The sequence below is a fragment of the Carettochelys insculpta genome, chromosome 1, assembly GCF_033958435.1.
Source record: "Carettochelys insculpta isolate YL-2023 chromosome 1, ASM3395843v1, whole genome shotgun sequence".
Classification (NCBI taxonomy): Eukaryota; Metazoa; Chordata; order Testudines; family Carettochelyidae; genus Carettochelys; species Carettochelys insculpta.
Genome location: NC_134137.1, coordinates 349,200,529 through 349,221,595, shown reverse-complemented (window position 1 = coordinate 349,221,595; position 21,067 = coordinate 349,200,529). Strand labels below are relative to the sequence as shown.

The 21,067-nt window shown below is 55.1% G+C and overlaps 1 protein-coding gene across 4 annotated transcripts in view; it reads right to left on the bottom strand.

Moving 5' to 3' along the window:
• CERK (ceramide kinase) overlaps positions 1-21,067 on the bottom strand; it is a 131,985-nt gene that overhangs the window by 7,380 nt on the left and 103,538 nt on the right. The gene's annotated exons all lie outside the window — the stretch shown is intronic.

The window sequence follows — 21,067 nt, the reverse complement described above, 5'->3', positions numbered from 1 at the left end:
TTAGAAGTAACTAGCTCCCTCTAAACTCCCCTCTCAAAACTCCTGCCCTGGTTGCTTGCCAGCAGGGTTTAAAAGGCCCTGGCCTTCCTGATAGCCCCTCCCTCTGGCTAAGCTCAGCCAATCAGCACAGAGGTGCTGTAGTTTGCCCCCTCCTTCACCAGGAGAGCCCCTCTCAAAACTCTCGCCTGTTAGCAGTCGGCCTGTTTGCAAGAGCCGTGGTCGCAAGCGCCCTGGTTTGCAGTAAAAAAAAAAAATTAAAAAGATGAAAGGCCACTGCTTCACATGCTTAATAGGGGATTCATCTCCCTATTCTGCATCGTGCCTGCTTCTCCCCCAGCTCAGTTTAGCAGAGGTTTAGAAAATTGTGCACATTACTGAGCGCTGAATGCATTTCTCAGTATTATGTAGAAGGACAGTGATAGTGATGCTGAAATGCTAAGGGAGATTAGAGGCTATCAAAATAAAAAACTCACGAATAATGGGGGATTTCAATTATCCCCATATTGACTGGGTACATGTCACCTCAGGAAGGGATTCAGAAAAAAAATTTCTTGATGCCTTAAATGACTGCTTCTTGAAGCAGCTGGTACAGGAACCCACAAAGGGAGAGGCAATTCTTGATTTAGTACTGAGTGGAACACAAGATCTGGTCCAAGAGGTAGCTATTACAGGACCGCTTGGCAACAGTGACCATACCATAACATTTAATATTCCTGTGTTGGGAAGAACACCGCAACAGTCCAACACTCTGGTATTTAATTTCAAAAAGGGGAATTACACAAAAATGAGGTTAGTTAAACAGAAATTAAGAGGTAGAGTAATGAGAGTGAAATCCCTGCAAGCTGCATGGAAACTTCTCAAAGATACCATATTAGAGGCCCAACTTAAATGTATACCCCAAATTAAAAAACACAGTAAAGCTGCGTCTACGTGAGCCGGCTACTTCGAAGTAGCCGTGCCAACTTCGAAATAGCACCCGCCACGTCTACTCATGGGGAGCGCTATTTCGAAGTTGAAATCGACGTAAGGTGGCGAGACATCGAAGTTGCTCTCCCCAACAGTGGGGCACGTGTAGATGATCCGCGTCCCGCAACATAGAAAGAGCGGGGTCCGCCATGGCAGCCATCAGCTGAGGAGATGAGAGACGCTCTCTCCAGCCCCTGAGCTCTATGGTCTCCACGTGCAGCAGCCCCTTAGAGCTCCCTGCCCCCTACGTTCCTGTGCAGGAAGCTGAGTGCTTGCAGGCAGCAGCACTGCCACGCGGCCAGCCTGCACGCCCGCAGCAGCCACAGCCCAACACCCCCGCATTGATGGCAGCCAGCCAGCCCCCCAAGCACCCCCCCCCCAGGGGAGCCAGGGCTCCCAGGCTGGCAGCCAGCTGGGGAAGAGGCAGCGGGGCCCCTCCTGGACGGAGGCCGAGATGTGGGACCTGCCGGGGCTCTGGGGCAAGGAGGAGGTGCTCCAGGTAATGGGGAGCAAGAGGCGGAATGCGGATGTGTTCGCTCGGCTGGCCGAGGGCCTGGCTGGCCGGGGTCACCCTGCCCGCACTCCTGACCATGTCAGGAGTAAAGTTAAGGAGCTGCGGCAGGGTTACGCCCGGGCCCAAGATGCGGCCAGCCAATCTGGGGCCGCCCCCGCCACTTGCCCCTTTTACAGGGAGCTCAGGGCCATCCTGGTCCCCCGGTACACCTCCTCCCCCTGGCCACTCTTGACACCTTGGCCGATGAGCCCCAGCAGGCCCCAGAGACGGAGTCCGCCCCGGAGGCAAGCCCTGCACACCAGGGGCCCACCCAGGAGCCCACCCCTGGAACGCAGGAGGAGAAGGAGAAGGTGGACTCCTCCAGTGACGGGGGGGCTCCGCATCGCACTCCCGTCCCAGACCTCCAGCAGGGCATCCACCCAGTGAGTGTCCCCCGACTGTGGAAGTGGACCGTCAGGTATGTACCCCACCCGGTGCACACCTTCGGTGTTAAGGGGCAGGGACAAGAGACATACCCAGATGACCATGGCACCAAGGACAGCAGTGGCATGTCCCTCAGAAGAGTGCATCACCCCCTGCCCCTCAGCAGGACAGCGTCATGCCCCATCCCTGGGGATGGGGGGAGCAGAACCTAGGGTCCCCGGGGGTGGGGGAGACACTCATCATCATCATCATCAGCAGCAGCAGCAGCATCTCCCGGGGACGGGGAACCAGCAGCAGCATCTCCCGGGGACGGGGATGGGGAACCAGCAGCAGAGGGGTGGGCGGGACAAGGGCCACGGGTCAGGGCCCACACTGACGGCTGTCTCCACTCTTCTTCCCCCGTGTTCCGCAACTGCACCATCGGAGGGCCCGGAGAGTGCCGGCAAGGTGTCCGTCGTCCTGGAGAGCCCGCTGAGACCATCCCAGCAGGCCAGCCCCTCGGCGGAGCACCGACCAGCCCCAGGACAAGGTTGACGGTGGAGCCACCCGAGGACAGCCATGGACCCCCAGCTGCTGGCGACCCTCCGGCGTCAGCTGGAGGTGTCGGAGCGGCACCTGCGGGTGGAGGAAGGGCGGCTGGAGCTCCAAGAGCGAGCGCTGGCCTGGCGCCAGGAGGCTTGGGGGTCCTTCATGCGCACCTTTGAGCACATAGCGCAACACCTGGCCCCCCCGCCGTGCCACCCGCCTGCCGCCAGCCACCCTGGGGCCTGCTGCCGACGGGGGCCGGGGGCCGCCGGGGGCCGGCCGTATTTGCTGGTTCTCCTGGCCCCCACCCAGCCTCGCCCAGGGCTCCGGCTGAGGCGAGGGTCGCACCCTCCAACACCGGGCACTGGACAACAGGGTGCGGGGCAGAGGATGTGGCCCCCCACTCCTTTGTAAATATCCCCCATTTGTATATAGTTTTTGTTGGTCCCCTGTTTTGTTAGCTGCCCCCCATGTAAATAGTTCCCCCCTTTTTTTCTAAGTTATTAATAAGAGGTTGCACTGTTTGGTTTGAAACAACATTTCCATTTATTTCAAAGAAAAGTGGGAGGGGTGCGCTCTCGGGTGCTCTGTGGTGTGGGCGTGGGAGCAGGGAGTGTTGTGGAGGATGTGGGGGGTGCAGTGGGTGGCTCGCCCGCAGCTGGCCCTGCCAGTGTTCACCCCGCAGCCTGGTCAAAATGGGCCCACAGGACCTCCCAGACCCGGATCCCCTCCGGGTCAACCTGGCGACTGGGGGCAGCAGGTGGCTGGATGTTGGCCCTGACAGCCTCCACAGCCCAGCCCTGGAAGAAGGCCTCTCCCTTGCTCTCCACCAGGTTGTGGAGTGCACTACACGCGCCCACAACCTGGGGGATGTTGGTGAGGCCTGCATCCAGGCGGGTGAGGAGACACCTCCAGCGCCATTTGAGGCGGCCGAAAGTGTGCTCGACCACCTGGCGCGCAGGGTTCAAGCGCGTGTTGAAATACTCCTGGCTGGCTGTGAGATGGCCCATGTAAGGGTACATGAGCCAGGGCCGGAGGAGGTACACCGCGTCTGCGACGACGCAGAGGGGCATGGTGGTGTCCCCCACAGGGATCTCCCGCTGGGGGATGTAGGTCCCCGCCTCCAGCCGGCGGCACAGGCCCGAATTTCTGAACACCCGGGCATCGTGGGTGCTGCCAGGCCAGCCAACATAAATGTCCAGGAAGCGGCCCCGGCTGTCCACCAAGGCCTGGAGGACCACGGAGTGGTATCCCTTCCTATTGAGGAAGCGTCCTCTGCTGTGCTCCGGGATAGGGATATGGGTCCCATCCAGAGCCCCAAAGCAATTTGGGAACCCCAGGCTGGCAAACCCTGTGATGGCAGCAGCCGGGTCCCCAAGCCGCATGAGCCCGTGGAGGAGCAGGACATTGATTGCGCAGATGACCTGCAGGGGAAGGACATGAGAGCGCACCACTGAGGGGTGTGCAGGGCGCGTCTGGCCCTCCACCCCCAGGCTCCCCCGGGACAAGGCTCCCCCTGCCCCGGGTCCTCTTACCTCCATGAGGACAGCCCCAGCGGTGGCCTTGCCCACGCTGAAGTGCTGCCCCACGGATCGGTAGCTGTCTGGAGTGGCCAGCTTCCAGACAGCGATGCCAACCCGTTTCTCGATGGTGAGGGCACGTCGCATGGAGGTGTCCTGGTGCCCTAAGGCAGGGGTGAGCCATTGGCAGAGCTCCAGGAATGTCTGCTGGCTCATGCGGAAATTCTGGAGCCAGCGGTCATCGTCCCACTTGCCGAGCACCAGCCCCTCCCACCAGTCTGTGCTTGTGGGGTAGCTCCACAGCTGGTGGCGTGTGCGGGGGGTCAGAGGGCAGCAAAGTCTGGGGCTGCTTCCTCATCCCCTGGTGGCAGCTCCTCCTCCACAAATAAAAGATGATCAGGTGCCTCTTGCATGGCACTGAGCAGGGCAAGCACTGCTCCTGCAGGAGCAGGTGTGTGGACCTCTGGCTGCTGCTGCTGCTGCTGGGGGTCCATACTGCTTCCACGGTGGTTTGTAACCTGTCCTTTAAATCAGCTTCGGTACCCAATGATTGGAAGACAGCTAATATAACACCAATATTTAAAAAGGGCTCTAAAGGAGACTCTAGCAATTATAGACCGGTAAGTCTAAACGTCAGTACTGGGCAAATTAGTAGAAACAATAGTAAAGGATAAAATTGTCAGACACGCAGAGGAACATGATTTGTTGAGCAAAAGCCAACATGGTTTCTGTAAAGCGAAGTCGTGTCTTACGAATCTACTCGAGTTCTTTGAAGGGGTTAACAAGCATGCGGATGGGGGAATCCAGTAGACATAGTATAGAGAAGTTACGCACCGTAGTAAAGATGGTTCTTCGAGATGTGTCCCCGTGGGTGCTCCACAATAGGTGTCGGGCTCGCCCGGCGCCACAGATTGGAATGCTTCCAGCAGTTTCTCCTAAATCGTGCATGCGCCGGCGCGCACCGCTCCCTAGTGCGTCCCCGGCCACGTGCGCGATCTGGTCCCCGCCAGTTCCTTGACCAACTGCCTCGGATGATCCTGAAAAACACTAAACAGAGATCCAAAGCGGGGAGGATGGGCGGGTGGCGGAGCACCCATGGGGACACAACTTGAAGAACCATCGTTACTACGGTGAGTAACTTCTCTTTCTTCATCGAGTGTCCCCGTGGGTGCTCCGCAATAGGTGACTACCCAGAAGTAACCCAAGTAAGAAGGTGGGTAATCGGTTTATGTGCAGCTCGCCCCCGAGAGGACTGCTGTCGACAGACGGGTGTCCTCTTGGTATACCCGATGTAGTGCATAATGTTTGGCGAAGGTGTCGTAGGATGACCAGGTCGCCACTCTACAGATGTCTTTTAACGCGATGCCCTTGAAGAAGGCTGTTGACGCCGCCACAGCCCTGGTGGAGTGAGCCCTAGCCGGGGCTAGCAAAGGAGTCTTTCAAAGTTCGTAGCACATTTTTATACAGGACACAATGTGCTTAGAGATTCTCTGTGAAGAGGGACCTTCTCTTTTTGATCTGGGAGTGAGAGAGACTAAAAGCCTGTCCGTTTTCCGGAAGGACTTAGTTCTGTCTATATAGAAGGCCAACGCCCTTCTCACGTCTAGGAGATGTAGGCGTGTCTCCTTGCTGGAGCTGTGAGGCTTCGGGTAAGACGAGGGTAAAACTATTGGTTCGTTAAGGTGGAACTCTGAAGAAACTTTCAGAACAAAGGCTGGGTGCAGCCGTAAAGTTACCGCCTCCTTTGAGAATACTGTGCAGGGCGGTGTTGCCATAACTGCTGCGAGCGAGCTCACCCTGCAAGCTGATGTAATTGCAAGGAGGAATGTTGTTTTTATCGTAAAGAGATGTAGGGGAACTGTGGCTAAGGGTTCAAATGGTGGACCCGTTAGCGTGCTGAGCACCAAGTCCAACTTCACAATGGTGGAAGCGGTTTCCGAGGGGGGTACAGGTTTACCAGCCCCTTCAGGAACCTGGTAACAACAGGATGGGCAAATACTGTGGGCCCCTCCTCTGCATGCCAAAAAGCAGATATAGCAGCGAGGTGGACTTTTAGTGAGGATAGGGAAAGCCCACCCCTCTTGAGGTCCAATAAGTATTCTAGTATTACAGGTATAGGAACGTCAAGGGGAGCTAACTGCTTGGTGGAACACCAGGCAGTGAATTGAGTCCATTTCTGCTTGTAGGTCTTCCTGGTGGAGGTCCTTCGGCTACTTTCCAGGACTTGTTGTACTCCCTCCGTACATGTGCTTTCCAGGCAGCTGAGCCATGGATTAGCCATGCTTGTAGGTGCAGACCTTGAGGGTGTGGGTGCACTACGGACCCCTGGACCTGCGTGAGTAGGTCCGGCGCCACCGGAAGGGGGAGCGGTGGGCGGTCCGACATGCTCAGAAGCAATGGGAACCATTGCTGTCGATCCCACGTTGGGACTACAAGAATCATGCGGGCTCTCTCCCTTCTGGCTTTCTGCAAGACCTTGTGGATGAGCACCGTTGGGGGAAACGCATAAAGTAGGGGGCCCTTCCATGAAATCGTGAATGTGTCCCCCAGGGACCCCCGCCCCAATCCTGCCCTGGAGCAGTACTGGGGGCACTTCTTGTTGTGCTGAGTGGCAAACAGGTCGATCTGGGAAAACCCTCATGTGTGAAAGATCGGTCATAGCAGATCGGAGCGGATCTGCAATTCGTGCGTGAGTGCGAAGTGCCTGCTCAGCTGGTCTGCTTTCACGTTGTGAGCTCCCGGCAAATATGAGGCTTTCAACGTTATATTGTTGGCGATGCACCAGTTCCACAGCCAAACTGCTTCCGCACATAGGGCACGGGATCGGGCTCCTCCTTGTCGATTTATATAAAACATAGTGGAAGTATTGTCTGTATTGATCCCGACTACTTTGCCCTGTATGTGGTCTCGAAAATGTTTGCAGGCGTTGAACACCTTGTCGCCAATGTGTGCTCCCCATCCTATGTGGGAAGTGTCGGTAGTAAGAAAAATAGAGATTTGTGGTTGGTTAAAGGGTACCCCTGTTAGCAGGTTCTTGGGGTTTACCCACCACTGCAGGGACCTGCGCACCTCTGTCGTGGGCGATACCACCCTGCGGACAGTGTGGGATGCTGGTTTGTAGACGCTCGCCAGCCAATGTTGTAGGCTGTGCACGTGCAATCTGGCATTCTGCACCAGAAACGTTGCTGCCACCGTGTGGCCCAGCAGCTGCAAGCACGTTAAGACTGGCACCGTGGGGCTGTATGTAATGACTTGCACCAGCGAACTGATGGCGCGAAAGTGGGCGTCGGATAGATACACCCTCGCTGTGATAGAGTTTATACGTGACCCTATAAACTCTATGTCTTGTGTGGGGTCGGTCTTTGACTTCGCGAGGTTGATGACTAAGCCCAGCGAAGAAAATGTGTCTGCTGTTACGCGTATCATGCGTAGGAGCTCTACCTTCGAGGCCCCTTTCAATAGGCAGTCATCCAGGTATGGGAATATAAATAACCCCTGTCTGTGGAGGTAGGCTGACACCACTGCCAGGGTTTTGGTAAAGACTCTGGGGGCTGAGGAGAGGCCGAACGGGAGAACCTTGTACTGGAAATGCTCCTTGCCGACCGTAAAACAGAGGAAGTGCCTGTGTGCTGGGTGGATCGTTATATGAAAGTAAGCATCTTGTAAGTCGAGGGCTGCAAACCAATCTCCATCGTCCAGTGCCGTGAGTATGGAGGCGACTGGGATCATCCAAAAACCTTGTTTGTGCAAGTACTGGTTGAGGCCCCGAAGATCTAAGATGGGCCTCCAGCCTCCTGTTTTCTTCTCTGTGAGGAAGTAGCGTGAATAAAAGCCTTTCCCCTGGAATTGCTCCGGCACTCTTTCCACCGCCCCTATGAACATAAGATGGTCCACCTCCTGTTTGAGTCTCGCCTCATGGGAAGCGTCCCTGAGGTGGGGCCTGGGAGGAGGTTTCGGCGGTGGGAGCGACTGGAAGGGGATCGCGTAACCCGTGGCTATGATCTCCAGTACCCGTTTCTCTGCGGTGATCTTTTGCCATTGGGAGTGAAACAGTTGGAGGCGATGATGGAACATGAGCTGGGAATGGCATTGCGCGATAGTAGTGATAGTGCAGCCCTCGACATGCCCGTCAAACTTGTTGCCTTTGGGCCTGCCCCAAGGATGCACAGCTTTGTTGAGAACGTCGCCTGGGAGTTCTGTACTGTTGCTGCTGTTGATGTCGCCCTTGGTCGTAGCCCCATTGATACGGCGCACGCTGTGGTTGGTACGGGTATCGTCTTTGCTGAGGGTAATACTTTTTCTTCCTTTATGGAGGGATATAAATACCCAGAGTTCTAAGTGTAGCTCTGGAGTCCTTACTGGAGTGGAGGACCGAGTCGGTTGAGTCTGCAAACAATTTCTGCGTGTCAAAGGGAAGATCCACAATCTTCGCCTGCAGATCCCTCGGGATACCCGATGTCTGGAGCCAGGATTCTCTATGCATGACCACCGCTGTAGCTGTTGAGCGTGCCGCTGTGTCCGCCACGTCCAGGGCAATATGGACTCCCGTCCTCGAAGCCGCGTAGCCCTCTTGCACAATTGCCTTTAGCACCGGCTTCTTATCTTCCGGAAGCGAATCCATGAGAGAAGTAAGCCTGGAGTAATTATCAAAATTATGGTTCGCTAGATGTGCTGCATAGTTTGCCATTCTCAAGAGCAGGGTGGCGGAGGAATATACCTTCCTGCCAAACAGCTCTAGCTTCTTGGCATCTTTGTCTGAACCCCCCGAATTATACTGAGAAGTCTTTGATCTCTGCTGAGACGATTCTACCACCAATGAGTTTGGTTGTGGGTGACTAAAAAGGAACTCCATGCCCTTTGCCGGGACGAAGTACTTCTTACCCGCTCTCTTGTTCATACGCAGAGCGGAGGCCAGGGTCTGCCATATGGTACTGGCTGACTCCATAATGGCTTCGTCGAGTGGGATAGCGATTTTGGATGAAGCCGGGGGTCTCAAATTTTTCAGGAGTTTGTGATGTTTCTCCTGCACTTCTGCCGTTTGGATGCCTTGCGTAAAAGCCACCCTTTTAAACAGCTCCTGAAACTGTTTGAGGTCGTCCGGGGGAGCAATGTCCTCAGGGGCCGTGGCCTCATCGGGGGAGGATGAGGAGGAACCACTAGGGTAAACCTCCCTCGAATTCTCAGGTTCCTGCAGCCGATGTTACACCCGCTCACTGGAGGGTTGCGAAGGAAAGTCTCGGGGTTCTAAAATTAACTTCCCTTGAGATATCTGTGTTTCCGTCTCCGGCCGGGAGTGTCCACGGGGGGTATTGGACGGCCGGGGGGACCTGCCCCTAGGTGTAGGCCTGTGGTGTCTGTGTCCAGCATGATAAGAACGACCATGGCAGCACGGGCCTGGGTCCGGGAATGGAGACCTGGACCACTCTCGGGGTGCGTAACCCCGACGTCTGGGACAGCGAGATCTCCACGATGATACAGCTGATGGTGAAACTGGTTTGTGATAGTACTCCAGGGGATCCAGTCCCAGAAAGGGCGAAGGTGGCCCAAGCCATGGTGATGTAGGTTGGAGGAACGGAGAAGGTGGCTCTGGACAGGCTGGTGGAGACCCAGATCTTCTGGGTGGCGTGTGCAGCGTAAGGGGAGGGCTTGTTGATAGCAGCATTGCAGCCCTGTCTGCAGAAGGGCTGCGGTGCCGGGTTTTTGCTCTTGCCTTCCCCCTCCCCTGCGGGGATGGCACTGCCCCCTCCCGTGCTGGGGATCTCAGCCCCACTGTCAGCGCTGCACTCAGCCTGCTCAGCTGCTGTGCCGCGCGGATGACGTCCTCTGGTGCCTGCAGTCTCCGTGCCTGTTGGCCCTGCACCGCTGGCGCCGCAGGGGTCGGTGCCGCCTGTGGCGGCGCCGCCAGTTCCGGCGCTTGCCTGGCCACCGCTCTAGGTGCCGCGCGTGTCGGCTGTTTGGTAATCGGAGGCTCAGCCTCTGCCACGTGTGCTGCTGCGCTGCCGCTTATTTAAGTATGCGGCTGGGGGCTGTGTGCTCCGCCCGTCCCGCTCGCTGAGACCGCCGGCAGGGATCGGGCTGGGGAGAGCTTCCTCCGTTTCTGCACCAAGGGGGAGAGGGAAGCTGCCTTCCTTTTGTGGAGCCCTGAGGGCCCCTCTGGTTGAGGCCTCTCCGGCAAGTCGGGCTGGAAAGCCTTATCAAACAGGAGCATTTTCAGCTGCATTTCTCTGTCTTTCCTGGCCCTGGCTGTGAGCTTAACACACTGGGAACACTTCTGGGTAACGTGTGATTCCCCCAGGCACCGAATGCATTCGCTATGCCCATCGGAGGCCGGTATATAGCTTCGCGGCAGAACTCACACTTTTTAAAGCCTGAAGAGGACATCACGGTGAGTCTTTTTGTTGTTGATAGGGCACTTAGCACTCAATTCATGGCTGTTTACCCGTCGTGGATACCGGCCTGCAGCGGCAGGAGTCCTACTGGCCTACACGTCCACGCGTCTTCTCCGCTCCTCTCTCTCTTTTTATTATATATTTTTTTCTTTTTCTTTTCTTTTTTGAAAGAAAAAAACCCAACAATTTACAGGTAAAACTCTAGCTAATCTGACTCTGGCCGTAGCCTGAGTGGATTCCGTCTGCAGCCGATGGCAGTTGAGAAGGAACTGGCAGGGACTGGATTGCACACGTGGCCGGGGACGCGCAAGGGAGCGGCGCGCCGGCGCATGCGCGATCCAGGAGAAACTGCTGGAAGAATTCCGATCTGCGGTGCTGGGCGAGCCCGACACCTATTGTGGAGCACCCACAGGGACACTCGATGAAGAAACTAAGATTTCCAGAAAGCCTTTGACAAGGTCCCTCACCAAAGGCTCTTACGTAAATTAGGTGGTCATGGGATAGGAGGAAAGATCCTTTCATGGATTAGGAACTGGTTGAAAGACAGGAAACAAAGGGTAGGAATAAATGGTAAATTTTCACAATGGAAGAGGGTGAGTAGTGGTGTTTTCCAAGGGTCAGTCCTGGGACCAATCTTGTTCAACTTATTCATCAATGATCTAGAGAAAAGGGTAAGCAGTGAGGTGGTAAAGTTTGCAGATGACTCCAAACTGTTCAGGATAGTCAAAACCAAAGCAGACTGTGAAGAACTTCAAAGAGATCTCAGCAAACTGCGTGACTGGGCAGCAAAATGGCAAATGAAATTTAATGTGGGTAAGTGTGAGGTAATGCACATTGGGAAAAATAACCCCAATTATACATAAAAGGTGATGGGGGCAAATTTAGATATAACAGATCAGGAAAGGGATCTTGGAATTATAGTGGATAGTTCTCTGAAAACATCCACGCAGTGTGTAGCAGCAGTCAGTAAAGCAAATAGGATGTTAGGAACAATTAAAAAAGGGACAGAAAATAAGACGAAGAATCTTACTTCCCCTATATAAAACTATGGTACGCCCACATCTTGAGTACTGCGTGTAGATGTGGTCTCCTCACCTCAAAAAAAGATATAGTAGTAGGCATCCTACGATCCCGAGGAATCATGGGTTTGCGCCCCAGTTGGACTGATTCAAGCAGCGTCTTCTGTGGCTGTGCACTCCAATGCGGGAGTCGCAGTCCCTTCCGCATTGTGAGCAGCAGTAGGCAGATGTTACTCTGGTATCACGGGCATGGATCTTCCCGAGGGCTCTCCTGTCTTCCGCTTCCTTCACCAAGGTAGTTTCATACATAACAAGAGCTTCCTTCACTCCCTGTTTCCAGGGCATGCCTGTCTGACGTGAGCGAATGCCAGGTGTTCATACTGATAGAGTGCGCGCTGAGGTCACGCTTGAATGTGTCCTTGTAGCGCAATTTAGGTCGCCCTTTCGGCCTCTTTTCAGACGGCAGTTCGCCGAAGAGGAGGTCCTTCAGTATTCAGCCATCTGTCATGCGTGACACATGGCCCAGCCACAGCATACGCCTCTTTTCGAGAAGGGTGAACATGGAGGCAGTGCCTGCCCTCTCAAGCATTGCGCTACTGGGGCCCTTGTCCTGCCATGAGATACCAAGTATGTGACTAAGGCAGCGCATGTGGAACGTGTTGAGCTGCTGCTCTTGTTTTGAGCGCAAAGTCCATGTTTCACTGGCATACAGCAATGTGCTCAAAACACAGGCTGTGTAGACCTGCACCTTGGTGCGTACAGTGAGCTTATTGTTAGCTCATACTCTCTTCGTCAGCCTGAAGAACATTGTGGTGGCTCTTCCAATGCGCTTGTTGATCTCGCTATCAAGTGACAAGTTGTCCGAGATAGTCGAGCCTAGGTACACGAACTCATGGATGACTTCCAGTTCGTAGTCTAGCACATTGATAGATGGCTCATTACCCACGTTTTGGCCCACCACCTGGGTCTTCTTTAAGCTGACTGTGAGGCCAAATTCCATACATGCATACGCAAAGCGAGTTATGAGTGACTGCAGTTCCTGCTGAGCGTGAGCAGCAATAGCTGCATCATCAGCAAAAAGGAACTCCCTTAGACTCTTCGTAAGCACCCTGGTCTTCGCTCTAAGCCTCAACAGTTTGAAGAGGTTGCCTTCCCTTCTTGTGCGGAGAGAGAGATGCCCTCTGTAGAAGTTCCGAAGGTATATTTGAGCAAAACTGCAAAGATGCCAAATGGTGTTGGAGCCAGCACACATGCCTGCTTCACTCCGTTGAGAATCTCAAAGGGTTCGGATGTAGATCCGTCGTATACGACGGTCCCCTTCATGCCTTCATGGAAGGCCCTAATAATGCTGAGAAGAGTTGGGGGACAGCCGATCTCAGCCAGAATCGCAAACAGACCTTTTCTACTGATGAGGTCAAATGCCTTGGTCAGGTCGATGAAGGCAATATACAGAGGTTTGTTCTGCTCCCTGCACTTTTCTTGTAGTTGCCTACCAGAGAAAACCATGTCTATGGTGGACCGTTCAGCTCTGAATCCACACTGAGACTCAGGGTAGACTCTCTCCACAAGAACATTGAGCCTCTTCAGAACAGCACGTGCAAACAGCCTCCCCACGGTACTGAGAAGGGAGATGCCGCAAAGAGAAGTTACTCACCGTAGTAACGGTGGTTCTTCGAGATGTGTCCCCGTGGGTGCTCCACAATAGGTGACGGGCTTGCCCGGCGCGACAGATCGGATCTTCCAAGCAGTTTCTGCCGGACCGCGCATGCGCCGGCGCGTGCCGCTCCCTTGCGCACTCCTGGCCATGTGCGCGATCCGGTCCCTGCCAGTTCCTCGACCAACTGCCTCGGGTGCCCCTGCAAAACACTAACAGAGATCCGAAGCGGGGAGGATGGGCGGGTAGTGGAGCACCCACGGGGACACATCTCGAAGAACCACCGTTACTACGGTGAGTAACTTCTCTTTCTTCTTCGAGTGTCCCCGTGGGTGCTCCAAAATAGGTGACTACCCAGCAGTAACCCAAGATAGGAGGTGGGTAATTGGATTATGTGCAGCTTGTCCCCGAGAGGACCGCTGCAGAGAGACGGGTTTCCTCTTGGAATACCCTGTGAAGGGCGTAATGTTTGGCGAAGGTGTCATAGGACGACCAAGTCGCCGCTCTGCAAATGTCTTTTAACGCAACGCCCTTGAAAAAGGCTGTTGATGCCGCCACCGCCCTGGTGGAATGAGCCCTGGGAGTGGCCGATAAAGGAGTCTTTTTGAGCCCGTAGCACATTTTTATGCAGGATACAATGTGCTTTGAGATTCTCTGCGAGGAGAGACCCTCTCCTTTCGATTTGGGAGCGAGGGAGACTAGGAGTCTATCCGTTTTCCGGAAGGACTTGGTCCTGTCTACGTAGAAGGCTAGCGCCCTCCTCACGTCCAGGAGGTGTAGGCGCGCCTCTTCGTTGGAGTTATGAGGCTTTGGATAAAACGAGGGTAGAACAATAGGTTCGTTGACGTGAAACTCGGAAGAAACTTTGGGAACAAAGGCTGGATGCAGCCGTATGGTTACCGCCTCCTTGGAAAAAACAGTGCAGGGTGGCGTTGCCATGACTGCCGCGAGCTCGCTCACCCTACGAGCTGACGTAATTGCAAGAAGAAAGGTCGTCTTTATTGTAAGGAGGCGGAGGGGAACCGTGGCCAAGGGCTCGAACGGTGGTCCCATCAGTGTGGTAAGCACCAGGTCCAAGTTCCACGAAGGTGGAATTGGTTTCCGAGGGGGGTAGAGGTTTACCAACCCTTTGAGGAACCTGGTAACCATAGGGTGGGCGAACACCGTGTGCCCTTCCTCCTCATGTCTGAACGCCGAGATGGCGGCAAGGTGGACCTTTAACGAGGATAGCGAGAGTCCTCCTCTCGAGGTCCAGTAAATACTCTAGAATTGTAGGTATAGGCACCGAAAGGGGGGCCAGCTGTTTGGTAGAACACCAAGCCGTGAAGCGAGTCCATTTTTGTTTGCAGGTCTTCCTAGTGGAAGTCCTCCTGCTACTTTCTAGAACTTGCTGTACTCCCACTGTGCATGTGCTCTCTAGGGAGCTGAGCCATGGATTAATCACGCTTGCAGTCGCAGGCTTTGGGGGTGCGGATGCACTATGGACCCCTGGGCTTGCGTGAGCAGATCCGGCGCCACCGGAAGAGGCATCGGTGGACGGTCCGACATGTGCAGGAGTAGGGGGAACCATTGTTGGCGATCCCACGTTGGGACTATCAGGATTATCCGGGCCCTTTCCCTCCTGGCTTTTTGCAAAACTTTGTGGATCAGCACTGTGGGAGGAAACGCATAAAGCAGGGGGCCCCCCCACGGGATCGCGAACGCATCCCCCAGGGACACCCATCCCAGTCCTGCCCTGGAGCAGAATCGTGGGCACTGCTTGTTGTGCTGAGTGGCAAACAGATCTATTTGGGGAAAACCCCATGCGTGGAAAATCGGCCGTAGCAGATCGGGACGGATCTGCCACTCGTGTGTGAGCGGAAAACGCCTGCTCAGCTGGTCTGCCTTCACATTGTGCGCACCCGGCAAGTATGAGGCTTTCAAGATTATATCGTGGGCGATGCACCAGTTCCATAAGCGGATTGCTTCCGCGCATAAGGCACGGGATCGAGCTCCTCCTTGCCTGTTTATATAAAACATGGTGGAGGTATTGTCTGTACTGATCCCGACGACTTTGCCTTGTATGTGGTCTCGAAAGTGTTTGCAGGCGTTGAACACTGCTCTGAGCTCCAGTACATTGATGTGTAGTGACTGTTCCGTGGGTGACCACAGTCCTTGAGTCACCTCTTCGCCCATGTGCGCTCCCCACCCTATGAGGGAGGCATCTGTAGTGAGAAAAACCGATATTTGCGGCTGGTGGAAGGGTACCCCTGTTAGCAAGTTCCTGGGGTTTACCCACCATTGCAGGGATTTGCGCACCCCGGCTGTGGGCGACACCACCCTGTGAACGGTGTGTACTGCCGGTTTGTATACACTCACCAGCCAGTGCTGCATGCTGCGCATGTGTAACCTGGCGTTCTGCACTACAAACGTCGCTGCTGCCATGTGGCCCAGCAGCTGCAAGCACGTCAAGACCGGCACCGTAGGGCTGAAGGTGATGACTTGCACGAGGGAACTGATGGCTCGAAAGCGAGCCTCTGGTAGGTATACTCTCGCTGTAACCGAGTTTATGCGAGCCCCTATGAACTCTATGTCCTGTGTGGGGTCTATTTTTGATTTTGCCAGATTGATAACCAGGCCAAGTGAGGAGAACGTGTTTGCTGTGACGCGTATCATGCGCAGAACCTCCCCTTTCGAGGCCCCTGTGAGCAGGCAGTCGTCCAGATACGGGAAAATAAATACCCCCTGTCTGTGCAGGTAGGCTGACACCACTGCCAAGGTCTTGGTGAAGACTCTGGGGGCCGAGGAGAGGCCAAACGGTAGGACCTTGTATTGGAAGTGTTCGTTGTCTACCATGAACCGGAGGAATCGCCGGTGAGCCGGATGGATGGTTATGTGGAAGTACGCGTCTTGTAAATCGAGGGCTGCGAACCAGTCTCCATCGTCCAGTGCTGTAAGGATGGAGGCGATCGTGGTCATCCGAAAACGCTGCTTGCGCAGGTACCTGTTGAGGCCACGAAGGTCTAAGATGGGCCTCCAGCCTCTTGTCTTTTTCTCCGTGAGGAAATACCGGGAGTAGAACCCTTTTCCTTGCAGTTGCTCCGGCACCCTTTCCACCGCCCCTATGAGCACGAGATGGGCCACCTCCTGCCTGAGCCTGGCTACATGGGAGGCCTCCTGGAGGTGGGGCTTGGGTGGAGGTCGCGACGGTGGGAGCGACTGGAAGGGGATGGCGTACCCCGTGGCTATGATCTCCAGCACCCATTTGTCTGTGGTGATCCTTTGCCACTGGTCGTAGAATGGTCGGAGGCGATGGTGGAATAGCCGCTTCGGATGACCTTGTGTGATGGTAGTGATGGCGCAGCCCTGGATCTGTATGTCAAACTTGTGGCCTTTGGCCCCGCCCCGAGGACGCACAGCTCTGTTGTGAGCGTCGCCTGGGAGGTCTGTACTGCTGGTGCTGTTGATGTCGCCCTTGCTCGTAACCCCTGTGATACTGGGGGCGCTGTTGCTGGTACTGGTACCGCCTTTGCTGAGGATAGTACCTTTTCTTTGTGTATGGAGGGGTGTAAATCCCCAGGGTCCTGAGTGTGGCTCTTGAATCTTTACTGGAATGAAGGACCGAGTCAGTTGATTCAGCAAACAGCTTCTGCGAGTCGAAGGGAAGGTCAACTATCTTCGCCTGCAGATCCCTCGGTATACCCGAGGTCTGGAGCCAGGACTCCCTTCGCATCACCACTGCGGTTGCTGTGGAACGTGCTGCTGTGTCCGCAACGTCCAAAGCAATCTGAACTCCCGTCCTCGCAGCCGCGTAGCCTTCTTGCACTATGGCCTTGAGGACCGGCTTTTTGTCCTCTGGAAGCGAGTCCATGAGGGAGGTTAACCTGGAATAGTTGTCAAAGTTATGGTTCGCTAAGTGCGCTGCGTAATTTGCCATTCGCAACGTTAAAGTGGAGGAGGAGTAGACCTTTCTGCCGAACAGCTCTAGCTTCTTGGCATCTTTGTCTGTTCCCCCTGTTTTAAATTGAGATGTTTTTGATCTTTGTTGCGAGGACTCCACCACCAAGGAGTTTGGCTGTGGGTGGCTAAACAGGAACTCCATGCCCTTTGCCGGCACGAAGTATTTCTTATCCGCTCTCTTTTGGACAGGCGGAATAGTTGCAGGGGTCTGCCATATCGTAGTGGCGGACTCTAAGATCGCTTCATCAAGCGGTATTGCTACTCTGGAGGAGGCCGGAGGTCTCAAATTTTTGAGGAGCTTATGGTGTTTCTCTTGCACCTCTGCTGTCTGGATGCCTTGCGTGAAGGCCACCCTCTTAAACAGCTCCTGAAACTGTTTGAGATCGTCCGTAGGATGGACGTCCCCCAGGGCCGTAGCCTCGTCCGGGGAGGAGAGCGAGGAACCGCTGGGGTACATCTCTCTGGACCCTTCCGGTTCCTGCTGGTGATGGTACACCCTCTCGCTGGAGGTTTGCGAGGGAAAATCTCAGGGTTCCATGACCAGTTCCCCCTGAGATGCTTGAGTCTCTGTCCCCGGTCGCAACTGCCCTCGGGGGTACGAGATAGTCTGTGGGGATCTCTCCCTAGTAGATTGCCGATGGTGTCTATGCCCCGCGTGGTAGGGGCGACCATGGCAGTATAGGCACTGTTCTTGGGAAGGTGACCTAGACCACTCCCTTGGTGCGTACCCTCTGCGTCTGGGGGAGGGAGATCGTCGAGACACTGGAGAGAGCGATTTCGCATAATAGTCCAGCGGTTCAAACCCCAGGAAGGGTGAAGGTGGTGCCAGCCATGGTGAGGCTGGTTGTACAAATGGAGAAGGGGGCTCCGGGTAGGCTAGGGGGGACCCCTGCCTTCTGGTTGGAGTCTGCAACATGAGGGGAGGGCTGTGAGAAAGCAGCTCCACAGCCCTGTCCGGAGAGGGGCTGCAATGCCTCCTCTTGTGTGCAGCCTTCCCCCTCCCTGGAGGAGGTAACTCCGCCCCCTGACGCGCGGGGGATCCCGGCCCCGTCGGCACCGTGCTAGGCACGCTCGAAGGCGGTGTCGCATGTGCGGTGTCCTTCTGCGCCTGCAGGCTACGTGCCTGTGCGCTCTGCACCGCCGGTTCCCTGGGGGTCGGTGCCGCTGCCTGCGGTGCCGCCGGTACTGGCGCTTGTTTAGCCGCCGCCCTGCCTGCGGTGCGGGGCAGCTGGCTGATTATCGGAGGCTGAGCCGCTTCCACGTGGCTCTCCGTGCCGCCGCCGATCAGCTGTTGCTGTGGCTGGGGGCTGCTTGCTCCTCCCGTCCCGCTCACTGTTGCTGCCGGCAGGGATCGGGCTGGAGAGACTTTCCTCCGTGTTTGCGCTGATGGAGTGAGGGAGGCAGCTTTTCTTTTAAGGGCCCCAGAGGGTCCCTCCTGCTGCGGCCGCTCCGGCACGTCTGGCTGGAGGGCCTTATCAAGAAGCAGCATTTTAATCCGCATCTCCCTGTCTCTCCGTGCTCTGGTCGTTAATTTAGCACAGAAGGCGCATTTCTGTGCCACATGGGACTCCCCCAGGCACCTTATGCATAGACTGTGCCCATCGGACGCTGGCATCGCCTCTCGGCAGGACTCACATTTTTTAAAGCCTGAAGAGGACATTGTTGGTGAGTCTGAGTTTTTAAGCAGGTACTTAGCACCTTCTTTGTGCCGTTTTCCCCGTCTGATGGCCTGCCTCAGCAGGAGGGCTGATGGCCCTAGCTCCTGGCCTCCGGCGCTTGTTACTGGGACTGGACTGAAGCTGTCCCGCTCGTAGTTTGTTTGTTGTTGGTTTTTTTTTTGCAAAATAACAACCGGCTAACTTGTAGTAGCCTAAGTACCTGAAAAAACTTCAAAGAAAAACAGATAAAGTCGTTGAATACGCTATTTGGCCTTAGCCTAGTCGGATTCCGTCTGCAGCCGACGGCGGTTAAGAGGAACTGGCGGGGACCGGATTGTGCACATGGCCAGGAGCGCGCAAGGGAGCGGCGCGCGCCGGCGCATGCGCGGTCCGGCAGAAACTGCTTGGAAGATCCGATCTGCAGCGCCGGGCAAGCCCGTCACCTATTGTGGAGCACCCACGGGGACACTCGAAGAAGAATAGTTGTTACCAATCGCTTTTGTCACCCTTGTTCTTGTAGACAGTAACGATGTTTGCATCCCTCATATTTTGCGGTACGCCGCCTTCTCTCCAGCATTGGCAAAGTATTCCATGCAGCTCTGAAACCAGGGTACCATTGGCACATTTGAGGATTTCTGAGGGAATACCGTCTTTCCCTGGGGCTCTTCCAGAAGAGAGTGCTTTTAGCACATTGCTGAGTTCCTCCAAGGTGGGCTCAGCATCGAGTTCAGTCATGGTGGGCAGAGGCTCGATGGCATTCAGGGCTCTCTCTGTAACTACGGTCTCTCTGGCGTACAACTGTGAGTAGTGTTCCACCCAGCGTTCCATCTGCTTGGTTCTGTCCTTCAAGACCTCGCCTGCGGCTGACTTAAGTGGAGCAGCCTTTCTTTGTGATGGACCGATGGCCTGCTTGATCCCATTGTACACACCTTCCATGTTACCAGTGTCCGCAGCCTGCTGAATCTTGGAGCAGAGTGGGAGCCAGTAATCGTTGGCACACCGCCGAGCAACCTGATGCACTCAACTCCGAGCAGACCGGAGCACCTGCAGGTTCACCTCACTGGGAGAGGACCTGTATGCAGCCAGTGCCTGTCTCTTCTTCTCAATCAGGGGTGTCAGCATTTCAGTGTGGGCTTCAAACCCATCAGCAGACTTGACTGTCTTCTTCCCAAAGGTAGATATCGCAGTATTATAGACAGTGTTCCATAGTTGTTCCCAACTCTTGCTGATATCAGTGTCGTCTGGGCGGGGCAAGGCCTCTTCAAGTGCTTGGACAAACTCGCGTACTTTTGAAGGGTCATGAGATTTGCCAGGGTCAATGCGCGGCCTCCCTTCCTTTTTGGGGCGAAAGAATCTTCACGGCTGGATGTGCACCTTACTACACACGAGCAAATGGTCAGCGTCACAGTCTGCGCTGTGGTAGCTACCTGTCACCCTGACATTACCTAAACGGCTGCATTTGGTGAGGACAAGGTCAAGCTGGTGCCAATGTTTCGATCTTGGGTGTCGCCATGAAACATCGTGCTGGGGTTTGACGTTGAAGAAGGTATTGGTTACGCAGAGGTCATGTTGGGAGCAGAGTTTAAGGAGGCGCTGTCCGGTTTCATTCATCTTCCCTGTTCCAAACTGTCCCAGACAGGATGGCCAGCTGTGATGATCGCTGCCAACTCTGGTGCTGAAGTCGCCAAGGATGAATAGCAGCTCGTGGGAAGGTACCTCACTGATGGCATTGCTAAGTTCATCATAGAACTTGTCTTTAACTTCCTGGGCAGAAGTTAAAGTAGGCACATAGATGCTGAAGATGTTGACCATGCCCACTGGTGTTTGAAGCTGGATTTTCAGCACTCTCTCAGTTCCTACATTTGGTGGTATGACTGAGCCAACCAGGCTGTTTCTGATTGCGAAGCCAACACCATGTTCCCTGGTCTCTTCTGGAGGCCTCCCATGCCAGAAAATAGAAAAGTCTTTCTCCCTGAGACATCCAGAGGACGATAGCCTTGCTTCCTGGAGGGCCACGATGTCCATCCGCAGTCTTCTCAGCTCATTGTTAATGACTGCCGTCTTCCGGGGGTTACTAATGCTCTGTAGGTCTTCCCTAAGGCCCGGAGTCATGGTCCTTACATTCCATGTGCCCAGTCTGAAGGCTGGATTATTTTGTTGCTTGTTTGCTTTGCCTGGTGTAAGGTTAACGATCCACCTGTCGGTGAGTCCCTAACCCCACACACCCAGTGGAGCAAGTGGACCGTGGTGAGGCAGCACCTACTTGGCTGGGGGCTGCCCAGCTTGAGGTGGGCAGTAGCTGCCCTATGAGATCCAAAGACCTCTCTCACCGTTGGAAGCAACCCCTGGCACCTCACTCTATGCCAATCGAGTGCAGTGGCTAAATACCGGTATCTGCTGCTTCCCGTGTTGTGTCACCACTCAGAAAGCGATGCTGGAGTGTCCTCTCCAGGGCGCAGG